The sequence below is a fragment of the Microcaecilia unicolor genome, chromosome 7, assembly GCF_901765095.1.
Source record: "Microcaecilia unicolor chromosome 7, aMicUni1.1, whole genome shotgun sequence".
In the NCBI taxonomy this organism is placed as follows: domain Eukaryota; kingdom Metazoa; phylum Chordata; class Amphibia; order Gymnophiona; family Siphonopidae; genus Microcaecilia; species Microcaecilia unicolor.
Genome location: NC_044037.1, coordinates 79,552,154 through 79,579,322, shown reverse-complemented (window position 1 = coordinate 79,579,322; position 27,169 = coordinate 79,552,154). Strand labels below are relative to the sequence as shown.

The window sequence follows — 27,169 nt, the reverse complement described above, 5'->3', positions numbered from 1 at the left end:
AAAAAATACAGCTTTACTTTACACAAAAATTGCTTGCAGACGCTTTTAACAGCTTTCATTGAAAGCTAGTCTTTCAGCTCTTGTGTGAAATCTCAGCAGGTTATATCAATGTGATCACAAGTTTTAACTTGGTAACTACATCTGCAGATAACTGTAAATGCTGCAAAAACAAAAAGAAGAAAAGTAAAGGAATGGAACAAGGTCTGTCATTGTCTTTATAATTAAAACATGGCTTATGACCTTATTAGGTGATTTGCAAATATATACTTAAGTAGATTTTTGATTGTCTCAGGAATACCAAAGTAGCTTTCTGGTATCTTTGACCTAAAACTGATTTTCTGGTTGTACTGAAAAATTGTAGCCCTTGGGAAGGGTTTCGACAATATAAGAAAGTATTCCAAAAGAAATACTATCTTCTGTGCTGCATAAATATTTCAGAATGTCTACATGGCAAGTAGCAAGACTTATGAAATAACGCTTTCAGCTTTTAATTGTTATGGACCATATGCACTAAGGGGCCCTTTTACAAAGGTGCATAAGGGTCTATTTGCGTGGGTGCATGTCAAATTAGCATTACCGTCTCAGTGTTGAGAAATTCTGAGAGTGTACTCTCATGACTGAAAATAGAGAAGAGCGATATATGTTTGAATCATTTGTGTAAAAGGTTTAGTGACATGACTGTATTTCATAGAGATAAAGTGAAATAGACAAATTGAAAACTTGTGGAAAACTAGTGAATGAATTTGGCTCTGTCCTATGGAAAGACAGAAATCTAGTATGCAATGCTGAACAATAGATATACAACATTTCAATAATGGCCTACAATTTCTCACATTGGAACACTCTTATGAGAATTGATCATTGTATATCATCATTTGGAGGGGTGCCATTATTTCTATGAAGAAAGATTTGATTGATTTTTTAAAATACTAACAAAATTGTCATATTTGTATCTGTAGTTAGTGTCATCATTGTGCATGTATCTTCTGTTCTCATATATCTGTTTTCATATATATGTGTATTTTGTTTAAAATATTCATCCTTTAATTATTACAGATTAACAAAGTCTACCTAGTACTGCTTGCGATGGCCCAGTTGACAAAGCGGGTAAAAATAAGAACCCTCCTTACCCTCGCCTCCTGCCTCTGAACCATTCTTAATTTTGCCTGAGAGACCTTATACAATCTGCTGCTTGACAGAACTGGGCATAAGCCTGTGGAACTTCACCCATCATCTACCTTGAATGTCAAACCATTTTACATTTTATTTTATCGAATACAAAACTGCTGATTTAAAATTTACAATACAGTTTATTAGGTAAAACATTACTTATGGACTCCAAATATTTCAACTGCCATGTGAAGCATTTTGAAGGTTAGAAAGTTCAAGATATGCTGCACCAAGAATGCGTACAATTCCCTAAGGGGCCCTTTTACTAAACTGTGGTAAAAAATGGCCTCAGTGTTCCCTTACTTGGGTTTTTCCCACATGCTAAGACCATTTCTACTGAGCCGTAAAACGGCCAATTCTCTATATTTTGTATTAATGACCATGTGCTAATGTTGCCATTAGCATGCAGCCAGTTTAAAAAATACCACATGAGCCCTTACTGCAACCCATTTTGTACACAGTAAGAGCTCACACACTGTTCCTGCGTTTATATGTGCTGTTTAGCACAAGAACGCCCACTCTCAGCTCTGCCTCTGGTCCCCCCCTTGTGGAAACAGGAAATGAGGGCGGGACGAGAGGTAGAGCTGAGAGAGAAGGGAAGGCAGGCTGAAGCGCCGTGCCTGCTCGCCTTTCACTGCTGCCGCCGGACCCCGAGGTAAGAACTTTTAAATTCTGGAACTCAGAGGCGAAGGGGCCTGGAACTCGGAGTAGAGGGAGGGGGCCTGGAACTCGGAGGAGAGGAAGGGAGGCCTGGAACTCGGAGGAGAGGAAGGGAGGGAGGGGGCATGCTGGAACCCGGAGGATAACCTTGCTAGCGCCCGTTCATTTGTGTGAGAAACGGGCATTTTTTACTAGTTTTTAAAATATTTTTATACTTGTTACTTCCAGCTCAGAGGGATAGTTACTGCAATAATATGTAGCATAGGGGTCACTAAAGTAAATATGAGTTTGCACTGTTGTAGCCTGGAACATTGTACATCTCTGGCTACAATAGCACAGAAATGGGCTTGCATTGTTCAAAAGGGCCAGAGGTATAATAAAACATCCCCCTCTGCCCGTGGCATGATTGCATCCCCCACTTGAACTCCCTAACAGTCCCCACATGATTGCCCCTCCTCTTATTTAATATTTATTTATTTAGATTTAGCTCACACCTTTTTCAGTAGTAGCTCAAGTGAGATATTTCCCTGTCTCTGGAGGGCTCACAATCAAAATTTGTGCCCAAAGCTATGGAGGATTAAGTGACTTGCCTAAAGTCACAAGGAGCAGCAGTGGGATTTGGACTGGGCTTTTGCTGGTTGTCAGCCCAGTGGAGGAGTGCTCTAACCTTAAGACTACTCCTCCACTCCCCCTTGATCTCTCCCCCCCCCCCCCCCATAATACCAGTATGATCAGGACCCACTCCCCACAATACTCCCTTTCCCTCTGACCCCCTCCTGGCACATACTGGGACTGTTTGGTATCTAGTGGGGGGCCAGGAGCACAGTGGCGTGCCAAGGGGGGGGCGTGGTGGAAGCGGTCCGCCCCGGGTGCACGCCGTTGGGGAGGGTGCCGTGGCGCGTGCCTGTTGCCCTGTCTCTGAGTTCGCAATTCGCAAGTGTTCACTGCTCCCTCTGAGTCTGCCCTGGAACAGGTACTTCCTGTTCCGGGGCAGACTCAGAGGGAGAAGTGAACACATGCGAATTGCGAACTCGGAGACAGGGCAACAGGCGCCCGCCACGGCACCCCCCCCCCCCCCAGCGGCGTGCACCCGGGGGAGTGTCATTTCGCCGGAGGGGGGGTGTCAATTCGTAGGGGGGGGTCGCGCTATCGGCGATCCGCCCCGGGTGTCAGCCAGCGTCAGAACGCCACTGCAGGAGCAATACCCAGTTGCTCCTTTTTAATCAACTAACTTGAAAATGGCAACTCCCAACAGTAGTCTTGTGGTAGTACCAAAATGGATCAAGCTGCTTTTTGTTGGACCCTGGCGGTAATACTGTGAGACTTTTGCTAAGAGTGACAGACATCATTTGCAAACCTGTAGCTGACAGGGCAAGGAGCAATTAGCGATTGCTTCGGTCCCCCTTCCTCCAAGAAGACCCAGCCAAACATTTGATAGGTGCCCAGAGAGGGATCAGAGGTATAAAAGGGTTGGGGGGGGAGCTGATCCTGCATGGACTTTTAGGGGGAGATGGGGAGCTCAAGGGGAGGGTATGATCATGCCTGAACTGTCAGGAGTTGGGGCTCCAGGAGAGTCTTAATTCTTCCAAAGGGGAGGGAGGGTAGAGGCATTGATGTTTGTCTCTGGCACCTTTAAGAGTCTTCCTGGAGGCATCAAACCATGCATTAGGAAATGTTGCTGCTGGGGAAGAAGATCACACCAGCTCAAAGCTAGCTTTTATCTTTCCACAAATAGCACAACTTTTGAGGCTAAGCCTCTTGTAGGGTTTCTACAATTTTTCTCCTTCTCCTTTTCCTTTTTAATAACCTGGTCATTACAGACCCTTCAGAACCCAGTATTTGTGAATTCTAAGTCCTAGCTGTAGATATTGCTATTAGGCATGTTCTCGCCCAAATGAAGTCTCTGCATTTAAAATGATGTTTTTAGCCATTCTCATGCTTCTTTTTTTCCACATATTTGTGTTTTTTTGTGCACACTGAATGCATTCAATAACTTTTTTTACTCATACAAATTGATTGTGCACTTTTTGATTCATTATTATTATTAGCATTTGTATAGCGCTACCTGACGCACACAGCACATATGTATGTACATGCACCAAGGGGCCCTTTTACTAAGCTGGGTAAGGGCCTACACACGTATAGTGTGTGCCAAATCGGCACTACCACCAGGCTAGCACATGACCCGGGCAGTAATTCTGAATTTGGTACATGCCGAATCCTGTAGTAATAATGGAGCTTAATTGTTTGAATGTTTTTGTTGTATTGTTTTAATGTCTATTGATATTTTGATTATTTGAATTTTATTTGTTACCCTCTGAGGATATTTAAATTGTGCAGGCTATAAATAATGTAAATAAATAAATAAATAAGTCAAGTGCACTTCAGGCATATTTAGGCACCAACAGTTACAACTGCCACTGACTTGGTATAACTATAACTTGGAAATGACTAGTAGCTGTATTTGTCTTTCTAGCAAAAAAGGTACAAGTACTCACATGCAGGACTCTCCTTAAGAGGTGTGATGACCATTGAGATATCCACCATCACAAGAGGCTCCCTCCCCCCTCACAACCAGTCACAGAAAAGAAAGGAAGCCACATTGTCGCAAATCCCTACACAGAAACTACATGCTTGCAAAATACCTCATGTTGTTCACATATGCAAAATGTGGATGAGCTTTACCAAATACAGAAATAACTGACCACATATTAGAACTGGAAACCCCAAAAGATGGAATCTTTCTACAGAACAACACTGGAGAAGTAGAAACAATGCCTTTCCTGCTGTACTGTGCAAAATTCAAAGATGAGATGCTGCACATTCAGGTTCCCAAAGCTAGCGTATTCGAATCACTAAAACAAAACTACTGTGACAAGCAGGTGCTCTTTGTCAGGGCAGTAAGGAAGGATCAAGCATATAAAATATTACTCACCGGAGTCTAGGAGATGGCAGGAATGCTTCCATAAGTCTAGGATAACTACATTCCCCATTATTTATTTAGCAGATTTATATCCCACTCCATCCACAGTTCTGAGCGCATTACAGAAGGAACATACACAATAGTTTACATAAAAATATTACATACAATAAAAGCATAATAAAACCAAAGCAACATAGTAGCATAGTAAATGATGGCAGATAAAGACCTGAATGGTCCATTCAATCTGCCCAACAAGATAAACTCATTTTACATGGTATGTGGTACTTAATATGTATACCTGAGTTTGATTTGTCCTTGCATTTCTCAGGGCACAGACCGTAAAAGTCTGCCCAGCTCTGTTCTTGTATAGTTCTGAAGCTAACATCGAAGCCTCTTAAAATTTACACTCCAGCCCACCATATCTATTCAGTTACGATCAGGGCATAGAACGTAGTCTGTCCAGCACCGGTTTTGCTTCCCAATTATCGGCATCGCCACCCAATCTCCGCTAAGATTCCCTAGATCCATTCCTTCTAAACAGGATTCCTTTGTATCATACTAATCATAACCGATATACTGGTTGACAAAATTGATCACCGTAAGCTTCTCAAAAAACAAAGTGCTAAAAACAAATCCTGAGTTCCAGAGTGAAGAAACCTAACTGGTTGATAAAGTCATAAACTAGAGGCAAGAATTGGAGAGAGCATTTGATTAGGTGCTTTGAAAACTAAGCAGAAAATCTTGATTTGTATTTGTTGCTCTATTGGTAACCAGTGAAAATTCTTAAGAATAATATGGATGTACTGTAGAAATATAGATAGGTACTCCTGCCAGAATTCTAGCTGTGGCATTCTGTGCTGATTGCAAAGCTTTCAAAGAGGTTTTTGAAAGTCCTAATAACAGACTATTGCAATAGTCAAAACAAGGAAATATTAAAGATTGCACTACCATCCTAAAATTAGATGCATTTAAAAGATCTTTCAATATAAGCCTCACTTTGGGGAAAAAAAAAGATCATACCAATTAATTTAGCTACTTGTTTCATGTTAGCTCCATACCCAGAATAACCCCTAGGTTACGCATTTTGTCAACAATCTCAATCTTCATTTTATTTATCACAAAAAAGAAGGAATATCTGTACTAACAAAGTTGGATAATAATAAAATTTGAGGTTTTTTGCATGTTACGTTTCAGATGATTACCTTTCAACCATTAATTAATCATACTTAGACATAAATGCATATAGTCAAATGTCCTACTCACAGGATTCTCTATATCAATAAAAATTGGATGTCATTAGCATGCATTGAGATTTAACTCAGGGGAGCTGAGCAAAGCCTTAAACAGAAGTGTCAATCAGCACCTGGCACAGCTGGGAGTAATAAGCACAGATTAAGAAAGTTAAAACAGTTGCTGTTCTGGCAGAGAGCTAGAGAGAAAGGGAGAGAAAAGCCCCTGGGAGAAAAATGAGGTACTAACTGCTTAAGTTGGAGGAAGAGGGAAAAGCCCCGTATGGAAAGCTAATAGGGAGAGAGCAGAGGTGCTTCATAGGAATGCTGTAAGGCTTAGCTGTTGAAGCTAGATGGTTGTATCTTCCTTTCTGATGTGCCCCTTAGCTGGCAGATGGGATAGTAATGACCAGTGCCAGAAACAACTGTCTCTGCTGTGAGTAGCTAAGGGCTTCAAAGGAGGAAGGGGGGCAGGTCTTCCAAAATACAGCAAAGGAATTCCTCAGGGACTAAGGGAGAAGGAAGCAAAGGGAATCTTTGTGTTCCAAGCACTGCCACCCTGAGAAAGTGGGGAAGGTGCTTGAGCAATCAGTGTTGATAAGGAAAAGTCTCATTCACTGAAGCTTGGGGGAAGGGCTACATTATTCTGCACAAGAAGACAAACCCAAAAGGGGATAATGACTAGGATTTCCCCTGGGTTGTAAAATGGTGTGGTAATGTTTAGGTGGCTCCAGCCAGGGTGGGCAGTAAAGGGAATGCCTAAAGGGAGTCTGCAAGCCCAGGAGGGATCCCAGACAGGACTGGAATACAATAGAAAAGGGGAAAGCTATATGCTAATATTTTGGAATGTACAGTAAGGCTTATCTTATTAAGAGTAAAACCTGGCCGGGATTAGAGAGTAGAACTGGGCAGGGCAGCACCATCTGAAAAGAGTTTGGTAAAAGAGAGAGGGGCTGGAAGGAAAGTGAAACATTACAGTAGATGGGTAAATTGGCCAATTGCAAGTATGTGGGATTAAGTTTATATCCTTTAGAGTAAGCTGTAGAACAGCAAATTTTGTTATTTAAACTTGGAAGTGATTACAGTTAAAGCCTTTTAGAGCATCTTAACTCTGTGTCTTTCATTAAGTGGAAAGCCCCAAGCCAAGGAAGGGGTGGCATAGTGGAAGATTCCTGAACTCAAGTGGGCACTTTTGTGATACCTACCTTGATTGTCAGGACAGCTGAGCTTATGTAGCCTGTGTTTCCTACATTTCACAATGGCTGAGCTATCGCTATATGCCGCAGCCTGCATCTCCACATTCTCTTGTGGGACTGGCTGAAAACATTGCTTTTCCTATGGGGGCACTCTCTAAATATGCATTCAGGCTATCAGAGCTTGGGCTGTTTCATTAATATTTGGGGAGCGTGGGTCAATTTTTGCAAACAGTGGAAAAAGTGCCGGTATATAGTTCCATCAATTATCCATGAAAAAAATGCCCATCCTGGCAGCAACAGAAACCCCCAAATTTAATTGACTGGCAACCAGATGAAATGCTGGTATAGATCATATCTTGAAAGAGGAGTATGATAGACATGGAACTATCCTTTTCATACCCTACTTATATGTAAAATTGTTTCTTGTGAACAGATATTAGCACTGTTCTCTGACAAAATTTCCATCACATTGGCTTGTTTATACTTCAAGGTAATTTAATCACCTTTGGTACAAAGTTTATAATGTGCCTAACATGTGCTTTAAGTTCCATAGCGGATGAGTCCTTAAGAGGCTTAAATTAGTAGCACTTTCTGACAACAAAGTGAGTTCAACCATTAAATATTCAGTAAGTAACCTACTGTAGATGAATCCATTGAGTTTTAGACTTCTACAATCCCCAAGCTTATTATTAACAAATTCATAATAATTGTTTAGGTATCCCACTAATCCTTAGTATTCCAGATGAATAATACCAAACCACAAATGATTTCAATATCGTTATGACATCTATGGAGGTAAGTTTGAGGAACAGTTGGGCAGTCATAAATGCCTCCTTTATTCATTTGTGTCCCCAAATTAAGAGCAGTTTTGTTTCCATTAGAAATGTATTCTACATCATTTTTCACTTTTGCACTCTACTGTAGTTCCTCCTCACATTCTCATTATGGTTATGTACATACATACTTGTGCAGTTGGTATAATTTCACAGTATAAGCCTGCTTTGAATCTATGTAAGTGGGTACTTAGGGCCTCTTTCACAAAGTGGCAGGAAGCCAAATGCGGGCATATAGCTCGCTAAAAAGGAAGTATCACCGGGCTACCGCAGCAGCCCAGTGATACTTCCCACCCCTAGCTTGCCATCATATCCAGCGCTACAAGATGTGTACCCGGCGGTAATCAGGCAGTGCCATGCACTGCCTGTTACTGCCAGGTTAGCACTGGAGCTCTTACCGCCACCTCAATGGGTGGTGGTAAGGGCTCCCCATGAAATGGCCATTTGGCAAGGGCTTCACTTGCCACATGGCCATTTCTTTAAAAAAAAGAAAGACCTACCTTTTACCAGCTGTGGTAAAAGGGAGACTTAGTGTGTGTCAAAAACATGTGCCGATGCCAGCGCAGACCCCTTTTTGCCACAGCTTGGTAAAAGGGGCTCTTAATACCCAGTAGCAGAAAAGCATAATTCTATATAGTGCACCAAGAGGTAAGCACCAATTAGGCACATAACGTTTGGCAGCAAATGCAGATTAATAGTAATTAAGTACCAGAATAGGGGAATAACAGCAGTTAGGTGCCTAAATGCACTTAGGCTCTATTCTATAACTGGTGCCTAAGGGCCCCTCTTTTGAAGCTGTGGCAAAAGGGGGCCTGTGCTGGCATCGGCGCATGTTTTTGACGCACACTGAGGCCCCCTTTTATCACAGTGGATAAAAAGTATGTCTTTCTTTTTTTTGAGGAAATGGCAATGCGGCAAATGAAGCACTTTTTACATGGCCATTTGGGGGGGGGGAGCCCTTACCACCACCAACTGAGGTGGCGGTAAGGGCCCCCGCTCTAACCTGGCAGTGGCCGGACAGCATGCGGCAGTTCCCGATTACTGCCGGATATGACGTGCACTGGGGGTGGGAACTACCGCTGGGCTTCACTTCCTTTTTAGTGAGCGGTAAGCCCGTGTTGGGCTTACCGCCGCTTTGTAAAAGGGGCCTTAAGTGTTCTAGCACGTAACTACAAAAGGAGAATTCACATGGGAGGGCCATCAGTAGGTCATGGGCGTTCTGACTCTTTCAATGTGCACTTTATTGAATACTGTCAGGTGCCTAACTGCCATGTTTAGGTCCTCACATTTACACATGCCGTACAGCTGGCATACGTGGGAGCATCTAATTGCTGCCTTACACTGTTACACTAACAGTTCTCTAACACATTAGGCACACACATTTGCTGTTATAGAATACTAGCTTAGCACCTAGATTTTGGGCGCCTAACTTCTAGAGCTCTTTATAGAATTGACCCCTAATATACTTTGATGGCACATACTTTGCCAGTGGGCATGCACATGGGCACAATTTGGGCATAGCATGGGATGAGCACATATGTAAATATGTAAATTATAGAACACTACACATTTTAAATGTGTTCGTGCATACATCTAGGCATGGGCATTTACACCAGCTGTAGGACTGATGTAAATGGTGAAACCTAGATGTATGCTCATTCTCTGCAACTTATGCTAATATTCTATATAGAAGAATAGGTACCTACTTTAATGTGTAGAACAGGCTCAAAATAGGAGCCATAACCACTGTTCCCTCTAAGCTGAGCGGAAGTCCTCCTTCTACAGGCCTGACAGTAAGGGGCAATGTTTCACTAGCATATTTTCAATAGTGAGGGACAGGCACACTTTGCAGAAGTCTCGAGAATCTGCCTGTCCCTAGTGGTTGAAAACACAATATTGAAGCATCACACCCCACTGGCAGCAATTCGGTTGGAGGACTCCCGCTTATCTTAGAGGGAACAGTGGCCATAACCAGTAGCTAATCACCCTCATGATGCAGACTATGACATTTGGCCTGAACACGTAAAGTTTAAAATGACAGCATTTAGCTTGTATAACATTTTTTCCCACTTTCACTAATTGGCATGGCTTCTACAGGTTAATCTGTACATGATTAGCTTATATTTTTAAACACCGTTTGAACCATTACTACACCATTTGAAACTGTCACTTCATGATACTGTAAATGGAAACTGAAAAATCTTTAAGTCTCTTTATTCTTTGTAATAGAAAGTAAAAGTTTAACCATGGTAACGGCTGATCTGTTATTTAATACCATGCTGTGCTGACATACTGAACAGAGGACTGTCAGCATGGTACGACTTTACATATCTTTTAAGTTCTTACTGCGGCATTTAAGGCTTTTATTTTCTATTCAAACAAAACCTAAATACAGATAATATATCAGTGATTTCTTTTCGTCATTATCACAATGTGACAATTTGTAGATGCATAATCTGGCACAGTCCTTCTATTAAATATGTGACCACACTTTTCTTAGAAATGAGCTGGAAAAGCTTTGTAGAAGTTACTGAACAAAAAAATACTAAAACAATAATGTTAGTAGTCAACAATGCTCAGGTCAATAATTATCAATGATGGTGGTAAGCCTATATATTTTTAACACTGGCTGTGGCACTTTAAAAACTCTATCTATTCAGTACTGTATATTTTAAGAGATAGCAGTGCTGGCTATCCCCTGAATTCTATATATGATGCTATGAATTACGCATGTAACTTAATTGAATAACAAGCCAATTAGCACTGATAATTGAGTCCTAACAATCAATTATTGCTGATTATTATCATTACTTAAAATGTATGCATGTATGTTTACTTATGGGTCCATAAAGGGGGTGTGGCCATGGGAGGGTCATGGGTGGATTAGGGGTGTTCCTTTAATCTTATCTTCCCTATCCCACCATAACATCTTTTGTACTCGTCTCCTACTGAACTTGGCGAATGCCTTACGGTATTATGTAAGCCACATTGAGCCTGCAAATAGGTGGGAAAATGTCGGATACAAATATAATAAATAAATAAATAAATTATGCACATTGTTATAGAATAAAGGGAATCCACACTAAGGTTTCATTGGTGTAAATGGTCACACATACATGTAGTCCCGGTTCCCGGCGCTAAGCTCTGTTCCATAAACAGTGCCTAACTTATCAGTGCCAATTTTTTAGGTGCCATATATAGAATTTAGTCCATCATGTGTAACAGCTTTATTCAGCTGCTGTATGCATAACTACACAGTTTGATTTAGGACAGTTTTTTTGTGTCCTAAATCAAACCACTCAACTAGATAAATAGCAGTTGAATATCATCGCTATCCCTAAAGTTGTACATAATGCCTTTGTTCTGCCTTAATGCTGCCCCGTCATTATTCATATAGGTGGCAGTTCTATAAGTGGATGCTTACTTTTAGGCTCTCTGATGCTGCAGGACGAGAGCCCATTCTATAACTGTGTCTGGGTGCCCAGGTACCATTATAGAATACTAGCATATCCCGACATTGGTGCCTGTAAAAGTTAGCCACCTGAAATTACACAGGCTGTAGAGCCTAAGGCATCCTTTACTAAGCTGTAGTAAAAGTATGTCTGAGCTAATGTCAGCATGTGTCTTTGACACACGCTGAGGCCCCCTTTTACCGCAGCGGGTAAAAGGCTGTCTTTATTTTCTCAAAAAGATAGGCCATATGGTAAGTGAACTATGTACCGTGTGGCTATTTCAGGGGGAAACACTTACTGTCACCCACTGAGGTGGTGATAAGGGCTCCCATACTAATATGGCGGCAATCAAGCAGTGCATGGCACTGCCCGATTACTGCTGGGTAAGCACCAGCGCTTCAAAAATAGAAAATATTTTTGTAGCGCTGGAAATGGTGCGCGTTTTGGGTGGGAGCTACCGCCGAGCTCCTGAAGTAGGCCAGTGGTAGCTCCAGATTGGCACGCTGCAACAGGCTTCTAAATGTGACAAGGGCACACCTAACTTACAGTACCCTTTAAGCTATATGTGTAACTGGGAGGCCTGCCCATGCCCCTCCTAAGCTCCACGCCCTTGCAATTGTGCACTGTAGCACTTGTGCACTCCCTTTTACAACAGTGCACACATAAGTGCTCATTTTCTCTGCACTTACATATACAAAGGAGTGCATACCCTTGAATGCCTAGTTATAGAATTGGCCTTATAGTGCCGTCGCCATTAGATGAGTTTTCAGTGGCATCTGTTTAGTGGTGGCCACCAAGGAAATAATTTTATAGAGTCATTTTCATGCATTTGTGGCCTCTTATTAAATATCGACCAACATAAAAGTGCTACTTAGCTGGTATACATGTGTAAGCTCTGTGGGTGCCATTGTTTGTTGAACACCTCTAATATTGAGCAAGCTCATTCTTTGTGTGAAGGAAAGGGGTCATTTTAATTGTGTTTGCCAACCTCAATCATTCTGAAATACTGACACCTATATGTACAGGGGTGGAGTTTGGGTGGAGCATGGTCAGAGTTTGCAAGTACATGTGTAAAATATAAAATATACTAATCTGTGCACTTACCTGAATAAATGAGGCATGGACAATTTACACTTGCTTGAGAATAGGTGCAAGTGCCCGTGCCTGCAAGATAGGTTCAATTTCCTCCACTTATGCTAATATTTTATATGGAACTTTGAGTTGCATGCAGGAATTTGGATTCAATAAGAAGCAATTATCGGCACTAATTGGCAATAATTAGAATTTAGGCATGCATCTTTTTAGGTGTATTCTATAAAGAGGTGCATTTAAGTACTAGTGCTTGATCTGAAAAGGGGCGTGGCCACATGAGGGGCATGGGTAGGGCCTAAAATGTATGCAGGATGTTATAGAATTAGCAGAATTTGTGATAATTTATGTGTGGGGATTTACACTGGGTTTTCATTGACATAAATCAATCCAGTCAGATTTTCAGGATTTCCCCAATGAATATGCATGATATCTATTTGCATACAATGGAGGCAGTGTATGCAAATTGATCTTATGCATAGTCATTGGGGAAATCCGGAAAACCAACTGGATTGCAGCCCATGAGGACCAAGGCTGGACAACCCTGGCATAAATGGTCATGTGCTATTCTTTAAACCATGCCTATCTATAAGTGTGGCTTATAGAATTTAGGTGCCATTTATAGAATGTAGTCCATAGTGTACTCTAGGAAAGTCACTTAACCCTCCATTGCCCCAGGCACAAATAAGTACCTGTATATAGTATGTAAACCACTTTGAATGTAGTTACAAAAACCACAGAAAGGCAGTATATTGTCCCTTTCTTTTTCCCTATGAACTCTCAGCCCAAGTATGCTGGTATAATTATTTACCCAATCCAACTTTAGTAAATATGAAAAAGGAAATCTTTCATAAGTGAAATGAAAAGAGATATTTCACTACAGATTGTAGACAGTTGCCAAATTTGCAAAAACGTTTCTCTCAAATGTATGAAAACTCATACATGTTCAATAACAATATATTTCAAAACCAGTGTTATTTGCCTCTTCATTAAAAGTACTGCATTCCAATTTCAAGTGGTATCAGCCTGATATCTCACCTAAACAATCACAATTATTCATATGTATTTGAGAGGAAAGTATTGTCCAAGTATGATAATTGGAACATACTAGATGGCCGACAAAGAACAAAATGGGCCATATAATCTGCCCACTAAGTTGGTTAAGGTTGTAACTGCTGCTTTCTGCAGGTTACCCCTCTCCCCATACCTTCATTTAGGATTGTAACTGCTACTCCATGAAGGTTAATCCCTGTTCCTTTTCATGGCTGTAACTGCCTTTCTGTGTAAATTATTCCCACATGCCTTCAGAAAGGGTTTTAACTGTCACAACATTCAGGGGCCCTTTTACAAAGGCACTGTAGACTCTATGCATGTGCAGCGTGTGCCAAAATGAGACTACCGCCAGGCTAGCATGACCCCTTAGAGTAATTTCAGATTTAGCATACACCTATACCGTATTTCCTAAGTCTGCGGCATTTCCGGCGTTAATTGGCAGTTTGCGTGCCGACTTGTCACCATTTCCGCTACTACTACTTATCATTTCTATAGCGCTACTAGACATATGCAGCGCTGTACACTTGAACATGAAGAGACAGTCCCTGCTCGACAGAGCTTACAATCTAATTAGGACAGGCAAACAGGACAAACAAGAGATAAGGGAATATTAACGTGAGGATGATAAAATAAGGGTTCTGAACAAGTGAATAAGGGTTAGGAGTTAAAAGCAGCATCCAAAAGGTGCGTGAGCCCTTACTGTAGTGCGTGAGCCCTTACTTCTGAACCAATGGGTGGTACTAAGGGCTCAGGCTGTAAATAGGCATATGGTGGTTTACATTTTACTGCAGGCCCTTTTCCCGGCCCATTGCTAAAAGTGCCCTTTTTCCCTAGACACGATAAAAACTGGCCCAGTGTGCACCAAAATATGCACCCACACTACTGCAGGACACTTTTTGCTGCGTCTTTTTTTTTTTTTTTTTTTTTTGCAAAACTGCAGTCATTTCATGGCTGTTTTGAAGCTGAAGCATTCAAGTTTCTACCTCTTCATTTGTTTAAAAAGAAAAAAGTGGATTACTTAACTAAAATGATAAAAGAAAATCCTCTTCCCATTTAGGCATCTATGTGCATTCTATTTTTGAATTCCATCGCCATTTCTCTCTCCATCACCCCCTCCAGGAGGACATTTCAGACATTACTGAACCTTTCCATTAAAAAAATATTCACTGGCATCGTCCCAAGCGTGCCTCCTTGCAGCACCTTTGGTCCTCTACTTCTACAGCTTTCTCTCTTTTGATAATGGTTCCTTTGACCATTAATACATTTCAAGTGTTTAAATGTATCATATTTCACTGTCCCTCCTGTCCTCTACACTATGCATATTCAGGTTTTCAAATCTCATCTTTTATGTCTTCTAGCACAGACCTTGTACCATTTTGATTGCTCTTCTCTGGATTGTCATTATCCTTTTTATACCTTTACCAACATATGGCTTCCAAAACTCCAATTTGTGTCCAACCTGAAATGTCATTTTGATTTTAAAAAGTTGGTTTATATTTATTAAAGTTGGACTGAGTATATGATTATCCTTTTTCCTTTTTGTGCTGAGAAAGACATAGCACATAATTACATTTTATATGATACCAAACCTCATCAAGGAACTCATTGAACCTTAGAATATATATGCTGCTTTGTAGAAGCAATTAGATATTTCTCCCACTTGCTGTTTAGTGCTATTGATCTTTTTGTGTATTCAGCTTCTATCAATTTCTTGTTCTGATCCTAAAAACGCTCTGGGGTCATCAGGGTGGTTTAAGAAAGCCTTTTTACTAGTATGTGCTAAGCTGCTATTGTGTGAATTAGTACAAAATAGCTGGTCACAGAACTGTTGTGGTACTAACATGACAGTACAACTGTAATTCTTGCACTAATCCCCAAATTCTATATACACACCTAGAGATCCGCGCCGAAATCCAGGCGTATTCCATAACAATGTGCGTAACTTAATTGGCTTAACAAGCTAATCAGCATTGATAACAGCACTTAACAAGCAATAATAAGCACTAATTGATAATAATTCGAATTTACACAGACAACTCACTAAGCGTATTCTTTAATGAACTGTGCCTAAATTCTAATGTGCACAGTTCAAATAGAAACAGAAACATGACAGCAGGAAAGGGCTAAGTGGCCCATCCAGTCTGCTTATCCTTAGTAACCACTAACTATTCCTTTCCTAAGGGATACCACATACTTGTCGCACATTTTCTTAAATTCTGACACAGTCCTTGTCTCCATGACCTCCATCGGGAGGTCATTCCACGCATCTACCACCCTTTCCGTGAAAGAATATTTTCAGATTCCTCCTAAGCCTATTTCCTCTTAACTTCATCGTATGCCCCCTCATTCCAGAGTTTTCCTTCATTTGAAAAAGGCTCACCTACTGTACATTAACACCACTGAAGTATTTAAACATCTCTATCATATCCCCTCTCTCCTAGCATATACATGTTGAGGTTCCTAAGCCTATCCGTATATGTTTTAAGACTGAGACTACTTACCAGTTTTGTAGCCACCCTCTGGACCGACTTCATCCTGTTTATATCCTTTCGTAGGTGCAGTCTCCAGAATTACACACAGTACTCTAAATGGGGCTTCACCAGAGACTAATACAAGGCACTATCACCTCTTTTTTCCTGCTGGTCATCCCTCTTTCTAGCTGCATAAGGAGAGGGATGACCAGTAGGAAGAAAGAGGTGATGGTAGCTTTGGGAGGGGAAGTGGGTGTTTCGTGGGCATTCCAAAAATTCACATGCATAATTATAAAATATGGCCCAGTGCGTGTAACTCTATGCATCTGGATTTATGCCACATTTTCATAGGTGTCAATGGAGTCACGTAGTTGTAGGCACTGGGATATCAACTAAGTGTATTCTATATACTGCGCCTAAAACTAAGCGTCACTTATAGAATACTCTTAGGCGGAAATGTTTATTTCATGTACTTTTTTGGCGGCTTATATAAAATACTAGCCGTTAAGCCCGTACCAACGGGCTAGTTTTTTGCTTTCCTATTGCCTCCCCCCCCCCCCCCGTCCACCAACCCTGCTCTCTCCCCTGCCCTCCCCCCAGCGTCTGTTTCCCTCAGTTCCGCCCCCTCCTTCCCTCCCTGCTCCCTCCTACTCTGATTTCCACGCCCATGTTCAAACCCTCCTCTCTATTGGGCTGTACTGCTGGTGGAGGCGGGGCTTGGACTTCTACACTCTCAGCGTTCCGACTCTACTGCGCATTTGCAGGTGAGTCGGTCACTTGCCGTTTATATGTTTGATGGCCCTAAATGCATATTCTGTTTTGGGGTGGGAAATGGATATAGACTGTGCATAGCAGTTAGCATCTGATAGCTTACTTCTTGCTGTCACTTTTTGAGATAGAGCAGATGCTGGCAGCTCCAGATTGTAAGCTCTTTCAGCAGGGACTGTCTTTCTTCTATGTTTGTGCAGCGCTGCGTACGCCTTGTATCGCTATAGAAATGCTAAATAGTAGTAGTAATAATAACACATGATAATTTGAGCACGTACCCTTCAGTAAGTGCAAAACTTTACCACACTTTAGTGAAAAAGCCCTTAATTCTCGTACAAGTTTTGTTGGCTTTGGCCTAACACAGTTATGCCCTCATTTTCTAAGTTTTGATAAGGTTTTACAGTTTCCACATGATAATTGCAACAATTAATGCGTGGTAATTGCAAAAGCTCACTGCATTAGATTTTGAAGGAATTCTCATCATATTGTCTTGCAACAAAACCAGAGAAAATGCCACCACGTTACGGTGACTGTACATCAGATAACACACAAGCAGGGAAATTCTATAAATGGCGCCAAAAATTAGGCATGATAAAATCTGTGCCCAATGTTATTCTATAAAAGGTGTTCCGAATTGAGTACTATTTATAGAAGTGCGTACTCAACCTTTGGTGTGATGACATGCCATATTGGTGCCCAAATCATAATTAGTGCCAATTAAGTGTTAACTCCAGTAATGAAATCATTGGAGCCCATTAACTAATTCTTTTGGGTGCCGATCTGGGATCCACACCCAAATGTGGGAATGTAATTAGTTACACATCTTAAGGTGGTGTTAAGTGCCTTGTGTTATGTGCTGCTTTGGTGCTGCTTAAACAGTGAACATGTTAACTTGTGGTACGCAAAGAATCAAATATGAATATTTGGTACAGTCATATTCCCAACATCTTGATTTGATTCTAATTGGCCCTGAGTAGTGCCTCAAATACATTATCCCCAGAATTCTATATATTGCGCTGAGATTTCCATGTAGAAATCGAAGCATATTCCATAACAGTGCACATAATTGGTTAACAAGCTAATCAGCATTGATAATTGGATATTAACCAATTATCAGCACTCATTGACATTAATTAGAATTCACGCACAGAACTGTGTAAGCGTACTTTGTAGCATGATGCGCATAAATTCTAAGTCATGTAGTTGAAAAGTGGGCATGGCCATGGTCATGAAATGGGTGGGTCATGGGCATTTCTAAAATACATGCACATTGTTATAGACTACACTTGTTCCGCACATAATTTAGGCATCGGGATTTACACCAAGTTTTACTTGGCATAACTACCCTCGACTAAATTTAATTGCATGGAGCAATGTTCAGCATATTCTATATACCGTGTGGAAATTTAGGCTTATTCTATAAAGTACATCTAAATTAAGGCGTACTTTATAGAATATGCTTAAGCGAACTTCATTCCAGTGCCAATTTTCTTAGGCATGATATATATTATCTAGTCCTATTTGTATTGGCTGAATAGTGATTTAAAATTGAATACAAATAATCCAGGGCTCTACTGTACTAAATCAAACTGCAATAAACACCCCCCCCCCGATATTCAAAAGCATTTAACCAGCCAGAATTGGCACCTCGCCAGTTAAATGCCCCATAACCGGGTATCTGGCGATATTCAGCAAGGGATAGTCAGCTATGTCCCACTGAATATCACCCGTTACCCCTGGATTCTCTATAGTGCACCTAGAGATCCTGTGTCGAAATGCGCATAACTTAACAAGCAAATGAGCACTGATAATAGCTCTTAACAAGCAAATAATGAGCATTAATTTGCACTGATTAGAATTTAGGCACACAACTCGCTAAGTGTATTCTGTAATGATGTGCACTGAACTTCTAATATTCAGAGGCAAAAGGGGGTGTGGTTATGAGCAGGGAAATGGGCAGTTCGTGGGCGTTTCAAAATGTAGGCAGTTAGTTATAGAATATGGTCTAGTGTGCCTAAATTAACATGTACCGATTATAGAATACACTTAGACGGAACTGATTTCAGCGCCAATTTCTTAGACGGCATATATAGAATCTGCTACTTAACGGCTATCACATAGCCAGTTATATCAGCCAACTTGACCGGCTATCTGTCAATTTCCAGCCCCACTTTAGCAGCTATATTTGGCTACTTGAATATGTGGGATATCTTTGGCTGGAAGATAACCAGCTAAGTCCAAATATCAACATAGCTGGTTATCTTCTAACTGGCCAAAAATAAACCGGATATTCAATGCTGGTCACCGGGCCCAGCACTGACTATCCGGGTTTAGCGCAGAACGCAGGAGTTAGCCAGGCTGACTCCCATGGTCTGAATATCGACCCCTTAATCTCTGATTTCACGTTGCTTCTTTTATTATTTGTTATGTTAAAGCTCAATGCCCATTATTTTTATTTGGCCGAATAATTTATTATTCACATTTGACCAAATAGTAAAATGTGCTATTCGGTACAGCTCTAGTTTGGAACACCTTCACCAATTACTGTAGTTTATACATTTTTACAGCATCTACAGCTAATCCATCAAATTGTCCTTTCAATACAACGATTAACCCATTAGTGCCCAGTGTTCAACAAATATGGGAACATTGGGCAGTAATGGGTTAAAATACGTTCCAAAGAATGACTGCTATGTTCGCTTTCTGGTGCAATGTTACAGTACACATTGTATATGACTCCTCACATTATTTCCTTGACATTGTTCTTTTATGGTACCTTTTGTTCCACATGTTGTTGGTAGCACATTTTTAGCAGCATATCTTGTACTTTCTATTATATCCCCCTTTCCCCTTCAGCATTGGCTGATTTTAGCCATTAAGCATAAGTAATTATAATTGTATTAAGAAGAAAACATTTGAATATCTGCATTGTGTTCTAATCCATTTTTGCTAAGGTGACGGCCTTGTTGAAATTTAAATGGGGTTGCTAGTTAAGTGGCAGCTATAATCAAGTATCTGCTCCAAAGTTTATGCCCACTCCTTCAGTACTGCAATTAGGCATGACCTTTCTTTTCCTTCTACCTCTGGGATATGAGATTATTACAAAAGGCTGATTTGAAATATTTTCTTCTCTTGTTTTAATTTAAACACATTTCTATGCAGCTCTAACTGTTCTTTCAAAGTTTGAAGGTGTTTCCCCCCCCCCCCCCCTGTCTTCCTTCTTCTAAAGCTGCAAAATCTTTTGACTACAGAATTAAACTTAATGTTTCTAGAATCGTTAATAGCCAGTGCCCTTTTCTCTGTGTCCTACTTTAGAAATATTACAGCTGCAGTGGCATTACCTGCCATCTTTTTTCCACTTTCTCATTGCTGGGAAGCTACGGCTTTGACATCTCTATGCATGCATGCCTGGGTTAAAATTGCCTGCATATTGTTTTAATATATTGTGTATACCGCAGTATGCATCCTGGATTTTTTTGCATCTGTACTGTATTTTAAGGTGTACAAAATTAGGGCTAGATTGAGTAGAAGGTACTACCATGTTACCATGTGCTAACACATTAATGTGTGTTACTTACTGCAGGTTGTATTTTATGCCATGTGACCTGTTTACTAATTATTCCTCCGTTTGCTAAGCCATGCTAGTGGCTGACATGTGGCAGCGGACTGAAGGTGGTCTGGGCCCCTGGACACTGAGGGTGGTCTGGACCCACGCCTTGCCACTTCCAGACACACTCCCACCACCCCTGCCACCGCACCCGCTGCCCCAGTTCTCCCCGAGGGGCCTGGTAGTCTGGTGGTCTCTGCAGGGGGGGCATGTTCTTTCCTGCCACCATTTTGCCGCTATTCCCCCACCTGCCGGTGCTGCCGTGTTTTCAAAATGGCAATTAAGACTTCCCGTGGTAGTCTCACGGGTCTCTACAGTCTCATAAGACTTCCGCAGGGAGTCTCAGCTGCCATTTTTAAAATACAGTGGTGTGGGGCGGGGGAAATAGCGGCAGCCCATCGGACCGGGCAGGAAAGAAAATGTCCCCCCCTCCCCGCTGAGGCCACTAGATCACCAGTGACTCGCCGAGCATCTGGATTGAGCCTCTGCCCAGTTGCCCAAATGGTCAGTCCGTCCCTGCTGTGTTGGCATTAGCAAACGGCAGCTACTAGCATGGCTTAGTAAATGGGGTATATGTGCACATTACCTATATGATAATGTGGTAATAGGCTTTAGTAAATCTAGCCTGTAAAGTGATATATTTGGTTTAATATTAGAAAAATGTGAGCTCTTGATTAAGTCACAAGAATGTGTTGGTATCATTAAGTTTCCTTTTAGCAGAAGCATAAAAATGAAAACAAACCTACCATGTTCAACTTTGACACTAATTAGAATTTTTTATGCAAGCTGTCTGGGCAGCTGTCACATCTTGTTTAACTTCAAGAGGGTAAAATGAAATAGAGGCAGAAGAATATTACTGTCTTATGAGTGTCTCTGATAATATTCAGATTAGGGAAAGACATGTTTTAATTAGGTGAAAAACATCAATATCCATCAAGGTAAACTGAAAAAAAACATTAGTAACCTGAATCTATGAGGTTTCATAATGGCTCATTCCATTAATTTTGTGTCATGGAAATGAAAAATAATGTTTGTAGCAGCCTGAACTCTTTGCTGGTGGTCAAATAAGAGGTTGGAATTAATTGAGAGCTTTAATGCCATGTTTGCCTTCCTGTTTGCTTAATTTACACTCCTCCTCCATTCTGAAATTACTTTATCTCAATACTGTATTGCTGGCTTTGTGCTCATAATAGAAAAGACTTGGGGCCAGATGCACTAAACTTAAAGAGCCAGCAACGTGGTTTTTAAACTGGTTCTAGCCAGTTTAGCGCGCAAGTAGTAAACCAGGACATGCACAAAAGGGTTCTCCGAGCCATTTTCCTGTCACGGTAGCAGCTAATGAAAACGGAATGCAAATGAGCTAATTACTATTATAATGTGAATGCGATGTGATGCACTATTGTTTCTGACCCCATGCACCGTGGAAAACCTAACGGGAGGCCTGCACCTCTCGTTGGGGCTGCTGTGAGCGGGATCCATGCAGAGGAGGACGCTCATCGCAAAAATCGGAAGAAAAAAAACTTCCACGTGCTCGTCAGAGACGTCATTTCAAGTGCTAACACTTGGATGTCCTTCATTCAATTAAAAAAAAGGACGTCCCTGACAAACTCTTGGACTTTTTTTTTCAGATTTTGTGATGGGTGTCCTTTTTGGACGTGTTTTTCTTACGTGCCCGAAATGACCACCGCCGGAGAGAATCGGGGATCAGGACGTACAAGGACATCCAAATCAAAACTATTTGGATGTCCCTTTTGATTATGCCCCTCCAGGTCTCTCTCAGCCAATCACAGCGCATTTAGCTGTCACTTTAATAATAGGGCCCCTAAGGGTTTGAGGCACAGCCCATCTACATTTCGACCAATAACCACTCTCCGCAGGGTTCCTGACATTGTTCATCTATCTCAAACCCCACACTATTCTCCAGTATTCTTCCTTACCCCATATAAGCTCCATAAAAGATAAAATCCCCAAAACAGTTTATATAAAAAAGAAAGTGATTGATACATTGGAGTGGAGTGGAGGAGTGGCCTAGTGGTTAGGGTGGTGGACTTTGGTTCTGGGGAACTGAGGAACTGAGTTCGATTCCCACTTCAGTCACAGGCAGCTCCTTGTGACTCTGGGCAAGTCACTTAACCCTCCATTGCCCCAGGTACAAATAAGTACCTGTATACAATATGTAAGCCGCATTGAGCCTGGCAAGAGTGGGAAAGCGCAGGGCACAAATGTAACAAACAAACAAACATCACCAAAATGTCTCCCTAACATAGGTGTTGCCCCTTTACCTCCATCTTCAATATCCAGAGCACTCTAAATATTTTTCTAAAGAAGGGAAAGGTACTATCTATAGAGCAAACCCATACTGCTCTCCAACAGCTCCAGCTGGAAAATACCCCCAACAAATCCAATGGGTCTGGATCTGGGCCTGAGCCTAGCTAGACTTCTGAACCTGAGTGGAAATCAGTCATGGCTGAGGGTACTCAGACATCAATGGTCCAGCAGAAGTGACTCTTCTCATGGGTTATTTGTGCAGTATTGGTAGCCTGGTGTGGAAGCTGATACGATTCCACCAAGAGGACACATGGTCGGTCCTCCTTTCAGTTTTGCTTTGAGATCACCAAGGAATGTGGTACTTCTGTGCAGTTATAAACTGTCTTGCTTCATAAGAGCATTGGAAATGCCTGCGTTCTTGTCAACTACCATGCCTTGGCCTCACTGGAAAGCTTCCAACTCTCAAAATCCTCTAATTAGAAAGTTGAAATACCATATTTACAAATGGTAATACACATTATCACAGTCTAAATGGAGATAACTTGTGAAGCAGTGATCATCACAGACTTTAGTATGTTTTTTTTCAAGTCCTTAATCAAGCATACCATGACCGTGTTAGTAAGCTGCCTTTTAAAATTTATATTTTATTGAAATTGTCAAATAAAACTGAAAGAAATGTCCAATACTATGAATAGATGAAAAAAGAGTTACATTTTTCTATTTATTTATTTGTTCCATTTGTATCCCACATTTTCCCAAATTTTTGCAGGCTCAATGTGGCTTACATATTACCGTTAACGGCGTTAGCCGATTCTGGTCTGAACAAATACATGGTATGAATGAATACAAGGTGATATTGTAATAGATAAGGTACATGTATGGTAGGTACAATTGGGGGGAACTTAGGGAGGGAGGTGGGGAGGAAGAGTCAGGTAATGTCCTTTACATTCTTTGATTGCATTGTGTCGCAGGTGTCCATGTATTTTTATGTTGGGTAGGTGGGGTATGCTCTTTTGAATAGGTCTGTTTTTAGTGTTTTCTAGAAATTAAGGTGGTCTGGCATAGCTTTTACTATTTTTGGCAGTGCGTTCCATAGTTTTGCGCTTAAGTAGGAAAAGCTGGATTCATAGGTGGATTTATATTTGAGTCCTTTGTTGTTTGGGTAGTGGAGGTTTAGGCATGATCGTGCAGATTTTGTGGTGTTTCTGGTTGGCAGGTCAATAAGGTCTGTCATGTATCCAGGTGCCTTGCCGTAAATAATTTTATGAACAGTCGTGCAGATTTTGAAAGTGATATGTTCTTTGATTGGTAGCCAATGCAGTTTTTCTCAGAGTGGTTTGGCGCTGTCAAAACGTGTTTGTCCAAATATAAGCCTGGCTGCTGTGTTTTGGGTGGTCTGAAGTTTTTTTAATGATTTGATCTTTGCATCCCGCATAGATTTCATTACAGTAGTCTGCATGGCTTAGTACCATTGATTGTATCAGGTTATGAAACTAACTATAGCACAACTCCCCAAGTCAATAAAGGGAGAAAAGCCAGTATGAAAACAAGGAAATACGATCAAATCCCACATACATTACTGAATCTCAAAAAAAAAACAATTAGCGGATAAGCGCATGCTCTGTTTAACTGCATGCCGTACTTCGGTCCCGTTTTTTGCACCATTAGTTTCTATAGGGACAAACTTCAGTGTAGCGCACCACTGATAAGTGCAAGATTCACTTATATGCATGGTTTAAGACCGCTCTTCTGCAGGAAAGACTCCGCATAAGCGCGCGCATGGAATATGGAAGCCGATTGGCGCATGACAACCAATGAGATTTCAAATTTACTGCCCCTTTAACTGCCACAGGCAGAATAACTGAAAGAATGTTGTTAGAGTGTACACTGGGGTTGTCATCGTCGTCGCGCAATTGTAAGACTTTAACACTGGCTGAACGAATAGAAGTTCTTAAAAAATTAGAAAACAAAGTCAAGCATCTATTGCTAAAGAATATGGTGTCAATCCCAGTCAAATTTCACGTGTCTTGAAGCAGAAAGACCAGCTTCTGGAAGACTGGCAAAACAATACAAATCCACACCAGAAAAGAAAACGGGCGGGAAAAGCTGAGGAGGTAGAAGATGCTCTTTGTTGGTTTTCTCAAGTCAGGAGCAGACATTTTCCTGTCAGTGGTCCACTGCTTATGGAGAAAGCTAATCAGGTAGCTGAAAGTCTTGGACTAACTGAATTCAAAGCCACTGTTGGATGGTCGGAAAGATGGAAGGAGAGGAACAACATAAAATTCAAGAAACAGCATGGTGAAAACCAAGATGCTGATGACTTTGATGCTGAAAATTGGGTTGTTTCAGTTCTTCCTACCACCTTGAATGAGTTTGCACCTCGTGACATTTTCAATGCTGACGAAAACGATCTCTACTGCCGAGCAATTCCTGATGGAACACTTGCATTCAAACAAGCCAAAACTACAGGAGGTAAAATATCGAAGGACCGACTGACGATCCTCCTTTGCTGCAATATGGATGGGAGTGAGAAGTTGGAACCACTCGTCATTGGAAAGAGCAAACAGCCCCGTTGCTTCAAGAATGTTAAGCGACTTCCTGTGTCATTCAAGGCTAAAGCAAATTCATGGATGACTGGGGAAATTTGGAGGCAGTGGCTAAAGAAGTTAGACACTAGAATGCGGGCACAAAAGCATCAGATTTTGTTGCTTTGTGATAATTGTGCTGCACACAAGGATGATGTTAAGCTGTCTAACGTCAAGGTGGTCTTCCTGCCGCCAAACACTACCTCTCTGTTCCAACCTATGGATCAGGGCATAATAGCCAATTTCAAACAACATTATCGGGCTCTTGTGCTACGTCCTCTGATGAGCATTATGGATGACCAGACTGGCAAGGATAAAACGTGCTGTTGAACTGGCTCGTAATCTATCACTGTTGGATTCCCTACATATGCTTGAAGAAGCCTGGAATCATGTTATACATGCAACCATTGTGAACTGCTACAAGTGGGCAAGCTTTGTTAGGGATGTGGAGAGGGACGAAACAGATGCAGCTGTTGCAAACGCGTCAGATGAACAGGCTATTGACATCCCAGCCTGTATTACTGAAGAGGAGTTTCATCACTACGTAGCTGTTGATTACGATCTACAAACAGCTGACAACAGCACTGATGTCCAGATGTGTGCCTACACTCAGGCAATGGCTGATGATGAAACAGATGATGAAATGAGCAGCGAGGCACATGCTGACGAAATTCAACAACCTCCTGTCACTTTTGCAAGAGCGCTGGAGAGTCTCAACACCGTGCAGGCCTATTTGGAGGCCACTGGATGTCAGTGCTATGACAGTTTTTACTGTCTGGCAGACGTAGTCTATGGAACTCACAGACACAAGAGTGTACAGAGGACTATGACTGATCACTTCAAGTAAGCCTAATGTCAGTTAACGGAGACTGTATACTGTATTTATAATAATAAACAGTACTGTACATATATTTATCAGATGTCAAGCCTCTTTGGGTCACAACGGTTAAGTGCACGCTCCGGTTAACTGCATGCATTTCTTTGGTCCCAGACCCTTGCACTTAAGCGGATTGCACTGTATTAACGTTGTACTTGTTTTGCTTGAGATTAGAGTCAACAACTGATGCATGTGCCATCCAGGTTGCTTTTTATTTAAATATGAAGTGCTAAAACATAAGAATAGTGTAAAAAAAATACTACTATTCAATATTTCAGCTCTTCCTTAGAATGCATTTCCAGACTCTACATTTGACACTACTCACACTTCAAGTTACTGATTTCTCAGAATTGGTGGACTGCAATTCTTTACACATAATTAATCACTGCAGTGCTTTCATAAGGACAATAAAATAAATAGAAATGAACAGCTGGATGGAGCAGACACTGTAGGAGGATTACGAATACAAATTTACAGGGAAGGTCTAGCAGCACTTACTTATAGTCTTAATGAAAGTGGTAGAGTATGGATTAGATTCCTGATCTTCAGGATCACAGCTCTGTGAACCCAGTTATTGATCAAGTATGATTAAATTAACCTAAAAATATTTTCCTGCTTTAACAGCATGATTAAAAGAAGGACTGTACTGGAATACAACTAAAACCATACAAGTTGCCATGCTGAAAAGTGGAAGTTTAATTTAGCTTCTACACTTATCAAACACTTAGCATCTTGGAATTTTGGGTGAATGACAGATTTATATCAGTGTTTACTGTATTTTTCATACTTTCATTCTTATACAAATTAACGCTGGATATATTGGCAGTATATCAGGTGCAATGGAAGGAGTTAGTACATCAGGCCCGAAAGGGATCCATGTCTCCTTCATCTATGATAAACCAATTGGTCATCCCCTTACTTCCTGGGTTCACTGACACTTCTCACAGGCCATTCTAATGAACTTTTCTTCCAGAAACCTCACACAATG

The 27,169-nt window shown here is 41.2% G+C and overlaps 1 protein-coding gene across 1 annotated transcript in view; it reads left to right on the top strand.

The window, feature by feature from the left end:
* The window catches only part of DIAPH2 (diaphanous related formin 2), a 1,482,340-nt gene that overhangs the window by 1,259,303 nt on the left and 195,868 nt on the right, over nucleotides 1-27,169 (top strand). The window lies entirely within an intron of this gene.